Source organism: Manis javanica, chromosome 4 (assembly GCF_040802235.1).
Source record: "Manis javanica isolate MJ-LG chromosome 4, MJ_LKY, whole genome shotgun sequence".
In the NCBI taxonomy this organism is placed as follows: Eukaryota; Metazoa; Chordata; class Mammalia; order Pholidota; family Manidae; genus Manis; species Manis javanica.
Window position 1 is genome coordinate 144,727,412 of NC_133159.1, and position 10,460 is coordinate 144,737,871.

Sequence of the window (10,460 nt, forward strand, 5' to 3'; positions counted from 1 at the left end):
TTCTCACCTGTGAAACAGAGATAGTTATGTGTCTAACTCATAAACCCAATGTGCAGGTTCTATGAGTTAATACTTAGTAAATGCCCCATGGTAAGTGCTATACAAGGGTGAGCAACTATTACTTTTATTGTCACAGGACTGTTTGGGGGAACCTCCAGAAGCCACCAAGAACTATTCCTCCTCCCTCTTTGAAAACATACATACAGACAGACAGACACACACACACACACACATGTCCTCATTCAAACCCCCACATTTGTATATTAATAGAGCTGTGTCTCACAGGCAGCCAAGTTACTTAATCTCTCCCAGCCTCAGTTTCTTCAGAGATAGAATGGGGGTAATGAGCCCTATCTCATGTTGTGAAGAGACTGCCAGCCAGGGCATGGGAAAGTGCTGTACACATTTGGTAATAATAGCAAAAATAACAACTTCCAAGTGCCTCCTCTCTGTGAGGCAACTGGGAGTGCTTAATCTGCGTGTTCTCACTTATCCTCGCAACACCCCTGTGAGGCAGACAGGTTGTCCTATTTTCTTCATGGGGAAAACAAGTCCCAGAGGTCAAATGACAGAAGGGCCTTCAGCCAGGATTGAACCCAGGTAGGCCCATCTCCAAAGCCTGGATCTTTATTATTTTTGCTCAGTTCTCCTTCTGGGATCAAGGGCCTGAGCCACAGCATCTGGGCACAGGTGCCCCCTCCCCCAGGCATCTCTTCCCAGACCCTCCCCTTGGGAGGGGTTGCCCTTCAGTCCCTCACTTGTCCAGCCAAATGCAGGCGGGCGGCTGGCGGCTTTGGTGCAGGAGGCAGATGGGACCTTCACAAAAGCCCCCGCACCTCTCCAAGCTGGTCCCCCCCACACGCCTGATTACCCCCCAATACCCAAGTTACCATTGATACAGTGGTGCTGGGTGATTCAATTAGTGCAGCCGGCATGAAGGCAACAGCACAAAGAGCTGGGTAGTTAGAAACTCATTTTCTTTTGATTATTATAGCATCTCACACGTGGAAGCAGAAAATTATAGGCTCATGTGTCTTTGCTTAATATCCTCTGGGGCCAGATTTGTCGTCATGTTGAAGTTAGCTGTCAGAATTGACAAAATCATGTGGAGTTGATGGATTTACAGTGCCTGGGCCCAGCCGAGCTGGAGAAGTGCAGACCCACACAGATATGCAGACACGCAGACACACTCACACACACTGATACACTCCACTCAGACACAAAGATACACATCCCCTCTACATCCCAGATACTGATAGACATTTTCACAGTGTATCATGGACAGATATACACATTCCTTACACATGGGAACACACCATTCAGACCCACACAGAGATTCACATATACTCAAGGGTACATGACACCCTCCATATGCTGATACCCACATATACAAATACACACACCCCACACTGCTATGCACTCACTGAGTCTCACAAAGGATATATATCACCTACATACTGATTTGTCCCACCTATACACACACACACACACACACACCTGTACCCTATACCACTTAGACTGCTAAACAGAATCACATGATAACATGTACGCAGATACCCACCCTCCCAGCTGATAAACCCACCTGGACACACACCCAGATAGTCACATCCTCCCACACACTGATCCATGCCTGCCTAGACACACACAGATACTTACACTCATGAAAACTAGTACACACCCACAGATGCATACACACACATACACACATGCTGATTCACCTGCAGTCAGACACTCCTTCTCCACATTAAGACACACTTACCTGGATGCACAGTCACATCTTCACATCCCCACTGATCTGCACCCAGACACACAGGTACTCACATTCACACATACTGACATGCACCCATTCAAACACATGTACACACACACACACACACACACACACACACTGTTCACTCCCATTCAGACACACATGTGCACACAGACACCCCCATGACTCATACACATGCACCCAGACCCATATACACATCACGCACAGAGACAAATGGGCACACACAGAAACGTACAACATGCACAGCCACAAAGTCACAGAGATACGCTTACACACACATACACAGGTGCCCAATCAGGTACCCGACACACACATAAAGAGACAACATAGAATCCCAGACACATGAAACAGAAACATATTCACAGGGACACAGGAGCATCAATTCAGCAGGCAGCTTCCAGCTTCCATTACTGCAGACCCATTTCCTTACCTTTCCTTTCTTTCTTTCTCTCCTCACACTCACCCTTGCCCTGGCGGGGTGGTGGTGGGTAGGGGGAGATCTTGGGCAGCAATATGGAGATAGAAACATAGACAGGGTGAGGACCAGGGCAACCCCCCACTACTTCTGAGTGTCTGGTACACCCCAGCTCCAGGCTTTTGTTAGAATGACTAGTGGTCAAAGGGGTGCTGGGGTGGGGTTGGCAGTGAGGAAAGTTTGTGTGGACACAAAGGGGAAGGGAGGTGGGAAGTGATTTAACCTTCACTGAGCATCTTTAGTGTCTCCACCTTACAAAGGAGGTGGCCCACAGAAGGTTGTTGTTTCCTAATGGCACATGAGGTGCTTTTGTGACAATTAGCAAAAGAAACACAGGTTGGTGAGTAGATCAGGGACTGGATTTCAGTCCCTGTGTGTGCAGGGCATGTGCTTACTGAGCAGCTGTGGACACTGGACAGTTCTCTGAAGCAAATTCCTGGGAGAGGAAAGGAAAGCTGCCTGGTGCTGGAAAGTTCCCTGGAGATGGCCCAGGCTCACTGCCTCTCTTTATAGAGAGAAACTCAAGGGCCCTGCTCACCAACAGGTAATGGGGCCCCTGCTATGGAAGAGGTTCGGGGAGTGTATCCCAAGTTCCCTTGGGGAGGGCAGAGGAGACCTGCCTGGCCATCCATTTTGTGGGGATAGTGGTTATACCCCCGGACTCGGCTCAGACAGGCCCCAACACATCACTTGGGAAGCACTGGGTTAATATTGGTGTTGGTGTTGTTCCGACAGAGTAGAAGAGGGGCCTGTGATCTTTTGGCAAGGCCCTGGGTCCCTGAGGGTGAGAGCAAAGAGTCACAAGTTCTAGAATCTTTGAGCCTTGGCTAGGCTGCCTTCATTTCCCCTGAAGAGGAATATCTACTGTGAACGCCATGCCACAGGTGCTACCTGACTTCATCTCTTTCTCTTGGCAACCCTGGAAGTTGGTCTTATCATCTCTATCTGGCCAAGACATAATGTCTCTTGCTTTGATACTCACAGAAGGTAAACTACTTGCTCAAGGTCACAGAGCTAACGAGGAACAGAATCTAAACCTCGGGCTGCCTAATTTCCAAGCCCTTGTTCACTCCCTTCCACATGAGGTTGGCCTAGTTCAGTTCAGGCATATCAGGCAAGGAAGGGCTCCCTGGCTCAGTCAGACCTTAGGGCCCAGGGTCCAGCCACAAACTTCCTTGGGTAAGGTCCCCCAGGGTGTGGGAAGTAATGGTTAGAGTGGAAAGGGCATGGGCTTTGGGGGTCAGACCAAGCTGGGTTTAAATCCTGACTATACAACCTTAGGCAAAAATCACTTTGCATCTCTGAGCCTCATTTCCTATCTGTCAAATGGAAATGATAGTATCTTCATTTAGGGACAGGAGAGAATATATGTGTAGGGCTTATGTATAGTAGGTATTTAATACACAAGAGCTGTTTTGAACATTTACTTTCAAGGCTCCCCAGACCCAGGGCACTGTCCTCAACCTAGTCCCGCTTGGGCTTACTCACCCATTCTTCTGTACCTTCCATGGCCTCCACCTTGGCCCCTGCCCAAGTCTGTGGCTTCTGAGGACCCAGGGCCTGAGGGACCCTGGAGACCTGGAATATATCTGTGGACTTCTCAACAGCCCAGGCATCATTCAGGCCACAGGTTCTCAGCAATGTCTGCACGTTACAATCACCATTAGAACGACTGAGCTGGGCCCTCTACAGTGTGGCCTGTGGACCAGCAGCAGCATTGCCTGGAAGCTTGTTAGACACGCAGACCCTCACCGAGACGCTGAATCAGGCCCTGTATCTTAGGAGGATCTCCCGGTGGGTCAGACTCATCGTGAAGTTTGAAAAGCCCTGTTCTGGAGCTCTATCTCATTTTAGAGAAGAGTTAAGTGGAGGTCCAGGGAGTTTCCCTGGACACAGGATCAAGGCTTTCATTAAGGTCTTCACTGATGGACGCTTCACTGACGAAGCCTCTATTCCAGAAAAGGCCTCAGGAATTACTCTGCCCAACTTCTCCAAGTGGGATTCCCAGTCAGTGCATCTCTGAGTGCCCATATCTGGGTCCTACGGTCTGGTCTTGAAGATATGCTAATCAGTGTGGGAGTCTACCCTTCCACAGAATTATCATATATGAGCCGCTCCTCATCTCAGGATAATTTTCTCATCTGCATAATCGTATTTGACTTCCTTACGGATGTAAAAACCCCTTTACCTTGGGTGAGTTAATCTTCATTGATTGAATATCAAATTCATTCAAATGTGGGAGAAGAGGCTTTTCTTTCTGGGCAGCAGAATGCCCGCCTGTGTGAAAGCCTTGCTCAGCTGGGGGCCACGGGGGGGTTAGCTTTGTCTCTGTCCTTGCCCAGCTGCTAGAGGGACCCTTCCCTGCCGACCCACTTTCTCTGTGCTGATATCTTTCTAGCTTCAATACTTCTCTCTCTTTTCTTTCTCTGTTTGTCTCCATCTTTCTGTCTCTGTGTGTCCCTTCATGTCTTGGTTTTTCAATTCTGCTTGTTTTTGTTTCTTTTTTCTATTTTACTTCAATTTCTTTTTTTCTCGTTTCTCTCTTCCTCTTTTCTCCCTTCCCCTTCCCCTCTCCTGCTTCTCTTAAATCTCAGACCTAGTGTGAAACCCCAAGTGTCTCTGCTATGTCCCCACCTGTAATTTGGTGGAATTAACAAAAAAAATCCAGCATGAACCTATTTCAAAAGCAGCTGAGATTCTCAGAGAGATAGAGGGTACCCGCAGGGGTGGAGGTGGGGAACGAGAAGACAGGATGCCCGGGGACCTGTGATGCCCTGGGTCCCAGGCCCCGGCTGGGTTAGAAAATGTCAATCCCACCCAATAAGGTATGTTACAGATGTTTACAACAGTACTGTGAGTTGGGCAGATTTTCCCATTTTACAGAGTAACATGTCCAAGCCTCATGGGTAGGGGTAGGATCGGAATTCAAACCCAAGCCTGCCTAACCCTGTGGCAGCCCATGATTACCCAGGAAGGGGCTGAGGCCAGGACTTCTGCTTCCAGGAAGCCCAGAAGCAGGTGAGTGAATCAGCTTAATGAGTCTAGAACTTGCCACTTCTCAAGCTTACATTGTCAATTTGAGAGCTTCTCTTGGCAACAGAAAGCACCCAATGTGTACCAGACAGGTCATTGTCTATCGTCATGGCTGATAATCAAACATAGGCCAGGGTTCAAATTCTCACTCAGGTACATGAAATCTATGAAACCTTAGACACGTAACCTCTCTGTGCCTCAACTAACCCTTCTAGAATTTGGCTTTCAGAGCTACTATAAGGATTAGAACTCTTCATACAAAGCACCTAGCTCAGAGCCAAGCATAGAATAGAAACCCAGGAAATGTCAGCAATTGCTTTCACATTCTTACTGCCATTAATGTTGCTATTACAATTGATGCTATTCTCATCATTATTATGTGAGTGCCTAGCACCTAGTAGGTGCTTGGTAAATATCAATCAGCAATGAATGATCACCTGTAGAAGTTCCTTTTATACCTTCATTACAGTTCCTGACTCCCAGACTTCATCTCTCCTACATATTTCAACACACTTTGCTGAGGTTCTGCTGTGACCCAGACCTGGAGGGAATCGCCCACCTCCTCCTCAGCCCACACAGCTCTGAGGCTGAAGGGCCACCTGAGCAGACAGGACGGCTCCTCCTCTCTGGGCCTCACTGGCCCTCTGGCATCATCAGAGGGGACCCCAGGGATGCAGCAAGTAGCCAGGAAGAGTGGGATCAGGGACTCACAGGCAGGTGACCCCCAGACATAGGGCTAATCAGTATGGGAAAAAGCAGCTCAACTCTCTGGGGGCTACTGGCTCCCTTTCTTTTTCCACCGACACAGAGGAAGCACCAGGCATGAAGCACCTTCACGCACACTCTCACCAGCTGGCTCCAGCCGCCCTGTGCTCCTGGCTCTGTGGGCTCCAGCTCGCAAGAGAGAAAATGGCTACCCCAGCAAGGCCCTCAGCCTGTCTTTGCTCCCTGATGGAAAAAAAGTGACCCCTCCACCCCTTTCCCTCCCTTTCCTCCCCTCCATCCCCTGGGGTAGAATGGGTGGGTAGCATGGTAGTTCTGCGGCCTGGATGGTCAGTGCCCCTCCAAGGGGCTTCCATGCTGATGAAGTCACACATCCAGGTGGGAGGCAGGGAGCTGGGTGCCTGGAAAGAGCCGGTGACATGCTGGACAGACCTTCCTTGCTGAAGCTGGGTTTTGGCCCTCACCAGCTGTGTGACCTTGTGCAGGCCCCATTCTCTCACCACCACCACTGTCTCATCCATGAAATGGGTAGCCGGTACCCTCCTTCACATGATTAATTTGTGAATCCAATCAGCTAGCCCCATGCTAATGAATGAATGCTCCAACCTCTGCCGCTGCAGGTTCTTGGTTCCCTAGTGGGGCCTGTCCTCCTCCCTCTGTGACCTCTGACCCCTCCCACCTCCCCTCAGTTCCTTCTCAGCAGGGGCTGTGAGTCCCCTCCCCCCATGAGGTCCAGGGGGCTCAGAGAAATTAGACTGAATCAAAGCAGAAAATGAGTTTTCATTCATCTTGGAATGATGCAAGAGGTTACAGGCAAGACAAATAGCAGCCTCCCTCCTTCCTTTATCACTGTCACCGCAATTAATAGGCTGTGGCCTTCCTCATCCAGGCCCCTGCTAAGGAGGGCACAGGCCCCTGGGTGACACTAACGAGGGAGAAGCAGACCCATCTTCAACCAGGTTCTGTCATGAGGCCATATGCTCGCCTGGCCTTCAAACTCGCTGTCTGGGTGCAGATAAGCCAGGAGGGTGTGCAGCTGCTCATGGGTGCCCAATAGGACCCAACCTCAGCTTCAGAGAGAGGGGGACAACAGCCCCCCAACACCCCTGGAAGCACCTGCCAGTCTGTGGTTTGATGATCACCACCGCTGCTGTCCCCCTGGAGCATCTCCAAAGTGTCACAATTACAGGACATGTGCTATTTCTGCTTTTTAGAGCAACCTATGAGCAGGGAATATGTTTCTCTGACTTTTCTAATGAGGAAACCAGGATTCAAAGGAGTACAGCTACTTATCTGAGGTCACACAGATTTGAAAGAGGAGCCGCCAGGATTTGACTAGAAGATAGGGTCTTGAAAGTCTCTGATTCCAGGTTTTAGTAGGAAAAGGAGCTTGGAGATCAACTGAGTCAGCAGTAACTCCCCATTCTGGCCCAGTCCTTGGGGCCTCAGATCCTGGAGGGACCTTGAAATCACTGCAGTCCTTAGCTTGAACTTTGTCTTTGTCACGCACCAAAATGAAGGCCCTTTTTTCAAATGTGATAGATACTATTAAGATAATTTCAAAAAGGAATTCCTTTAAACAGTTACTGAAAATGGGGAGGTTTAGGAGGTCTGGCTCATTGGGTATTTGCTCAATCAATTAATACTGTATCACTTACCTATTGCTGTGACCAAATTACTCCCCCCACCCCAAATTAGTAGCTTAAAATAATAACAAATTTTTATCTTCTTTCACAGTCTCCATGGGCAGGAATGCAAGCATGACTTGGCTAGCAGTTCCGGCTTAGAGTCTCTCATGAGGTTGCAATCACATGTTGGTCTGGGCTGCAGCCATCTGAAGACTTAACTGGGGCTGGAAGACCTGCTTCCAAGATAGTGCGCTCATATGACTGGCATGCTGGTGCAGGCCATGCGCGGGAGGCCTCCTCTCCTTTTCACCGGCTCCTCTCCACAGGATGGCTTACAGCATGGCGGCCAGCTTCCCCAGAGCTGGTGATCCAACAGAAGATGGCAGAAACCACAGTGTCCTTTGTGTCCTAGCCTCGGAAGCCGTACACTGTCATCTCATCTCTGCCGTAGTCTACTGGTCACAAAGAGCACCCTGCCTCGGCGTGGGACGGGCCTACACAGGGCATGCAGACCACTGCAGGCAAGCATCACTGGGGGTCACCTTGGAGGCTGGCCACTACAGACAGCAAAAAAAAAAAACACCTTGCAGAGGTTAAGAAGGGATCCTTAGGGTTCAAAAATCAGGGAAAACTTAGCCTATAGTGTTAAAAATCAGGAGACTCTTTACCTTTAGGGGTGATAGGAACTGGGAAGAGCCCCAAGGGGGCTCCTGGAGAGTTTTATATCTTGATCAGGGTGGTCATATGAACACATTTACTTTGTAAAAAACTCACTGAATATGATGTGTACTTTTCTGTAAGTATATGATGCTTCAGTAAAAAAATTTTGAAGGGGATTCTCATACTTGAAAAGGTTTGGAGTGATTTGTGTGTTCAAATCTTCTCATTTTATAGGAAAGAAAACACTGGGACTCAGAGAGGCAGGTGATTGGCTCAAGATCCCTTGGTGGGTCAGGAGGGGGTGTTGGACTGACAGTTGAGCCCTCTGGGGTGCTTCCTCTGGGTCCTGGGGAGTGGCCCCTGCAGGCCCTGTGGGTGCAGGAGCACCTGCCACCTGAGGGTCAGGGCTTTCGCTGCTTTTCCTCTCCCCACTCCCCCAGTCCTGATGCAAGACTGTTGGCTGTGCCAGGCTCGCACTCACACAGGCTTCTCCCAGCCTGCCCTCCCACAGACCAAGAGCCTGGGTGTTCAGAGAAAGGATGAGTCTTGGGAGAGGGCCATGTCCCGATGTGGGGTGGGGACAGGTGTTGGAGGTGTTGCTCTTTCTCTACACACACCTCTGATAGAACACTCTCACTCAGATGAGAAAGTCCCTCTCCCTTGGCAGGATTTTGAGGCCTTTCGAGGTACGGACGCAGCCTTATTATCTGCGTCTCTTATATCCATGCATCCACCCAACCAGCCTGCTAGCAAGTGTTCATTGGGCACCTATTATAGACACTGGAGCTATGACAATGAACAGAACTAGTAAAATTCCTGCCCTCAGAGAACTAACACTCTAGCATAAAAGTAGATACAATAGGAAAATACAGTATACGTGGGGGGCTAGGAGTGTGAGTGTGTGTGTACAGACAGTTGTGTCAGGGAAGACTTTATTGAGAAAATGACATTTGAGCAAAGACATGAAGGAGGTGAGGGGGTGAGCCTGAGGTTATCAGCAGGAATAGTATTCCAGGCTGAAGGAATAGCATGTATAGAGGCTTGGAGGCAAGGGTATGCCTGGCATGCTAAGGACTAGCAAGATTCCGGATAGACCTGTGCCAGGCGAGCAAGGAGGAGGCAGCATTTGTGATGGAGATCCCACAGCTTAGATGCCTGTCAGGCCTGGGTCTGAACTTCTGTCCTGCTGCTCCCTAACTGGGTGACCTGAGAGCTCTTGGTTAGGATAATACCAGTCAAGGTAATACCACCTACCTCACGGGGCCTTTTGAGGCTTAAACTCAACCACCTCTTTAGTGACATGTCCACAGGGTTGACACCCACCTCCACTGGAATATAAGCTTCATGACAGCCAGGGATTTTGTCTGCTTTGTTCATCATAAATTCTTCAACCTAGAAAAGTGCCCTTAACAAGGGCTCTCCCAGACCTTATGATTAACCAAATAATGACAATATTTGTTAATACTTTGATGCTACATATCTTGAAGGCGAAAGACAGGGAGCCAAGGAAGCTCATGGCAAGGAAGCCTAATGGGGACCCAGAGAATGGCAGGGAGGGCCCTCGAGGAAATTACAGCTGCTAGTGAGTGGGAGTTGGCCAAGGAGTGTTCCAGGTGGACGGAAAAGCATGTGTGAAAGCCCAGAGGCTGCAGAGAGCAAACTCTCTTGAAGGATTTCAATATGCCTAGAACAGAGCATTAGGAGTGGACCAAAGGGCAATGTGGTTAAGGGCTTTGGAGACAGGAGGGACTGAGCAGGGGTGGCTAGAAATGAGGCAAGCAGAGTACTGTGTCCTAAGGGTGATGGAAGACCCTGGTAGCCTTTACGTATGTAACACGGTACCTGGCACATAAGAGTGAGATGGCAGGGGACAGAGGGAGGGAGGAAGAAGAAAGGAAGGAAATAAAATTTGAGCCAGCCACAGCCTAGCCTCATGCCAGTTTTCAGTAACAGCTGTGTCTGGAGATTCTCCAAAACCCTGCAGCTCGGCAGGACTCCTGGGATATTCAGCCCCGTGACTCCTGTGTGAGGCCAGTGGACCCCAAGGCCTCCCAGGACTGAGTCTGTCCTGCTCCCTCCTTCTCTCTGTGCTCCTGGCCGGGCAGAGCAGGGTGGGACACAGGGGCCACAGGGGCCCGGCAGTAGACACAATGTTCTGGTTCAGTGGAAG

At 49.6% G+C, this 10,460-nt stretch overlaps 1 long non-coding RNA gene across 1 annotated transcript in view; it reads left to right on the forward strand.

Moving 5' to 3' along the window:
* Positions 1–8,459, forward strand: part of LOC108406740 (uncharacterized) — a 53,095-nt gene extending 44,636 nt beyond the window's left edge. Inside the window, exon 4 of the long non-coding RNA XR_012130628.1 lies at positions 7,740–8,459. This is a non-coding gene — a long non-coding RNA (uncharacterized lncRNA). The remainder of the gene's footprint in view (positions 1–7,739) is intronic.
* Positions 8,460–10,460: the final 2,001 nt, after the last annotated feature.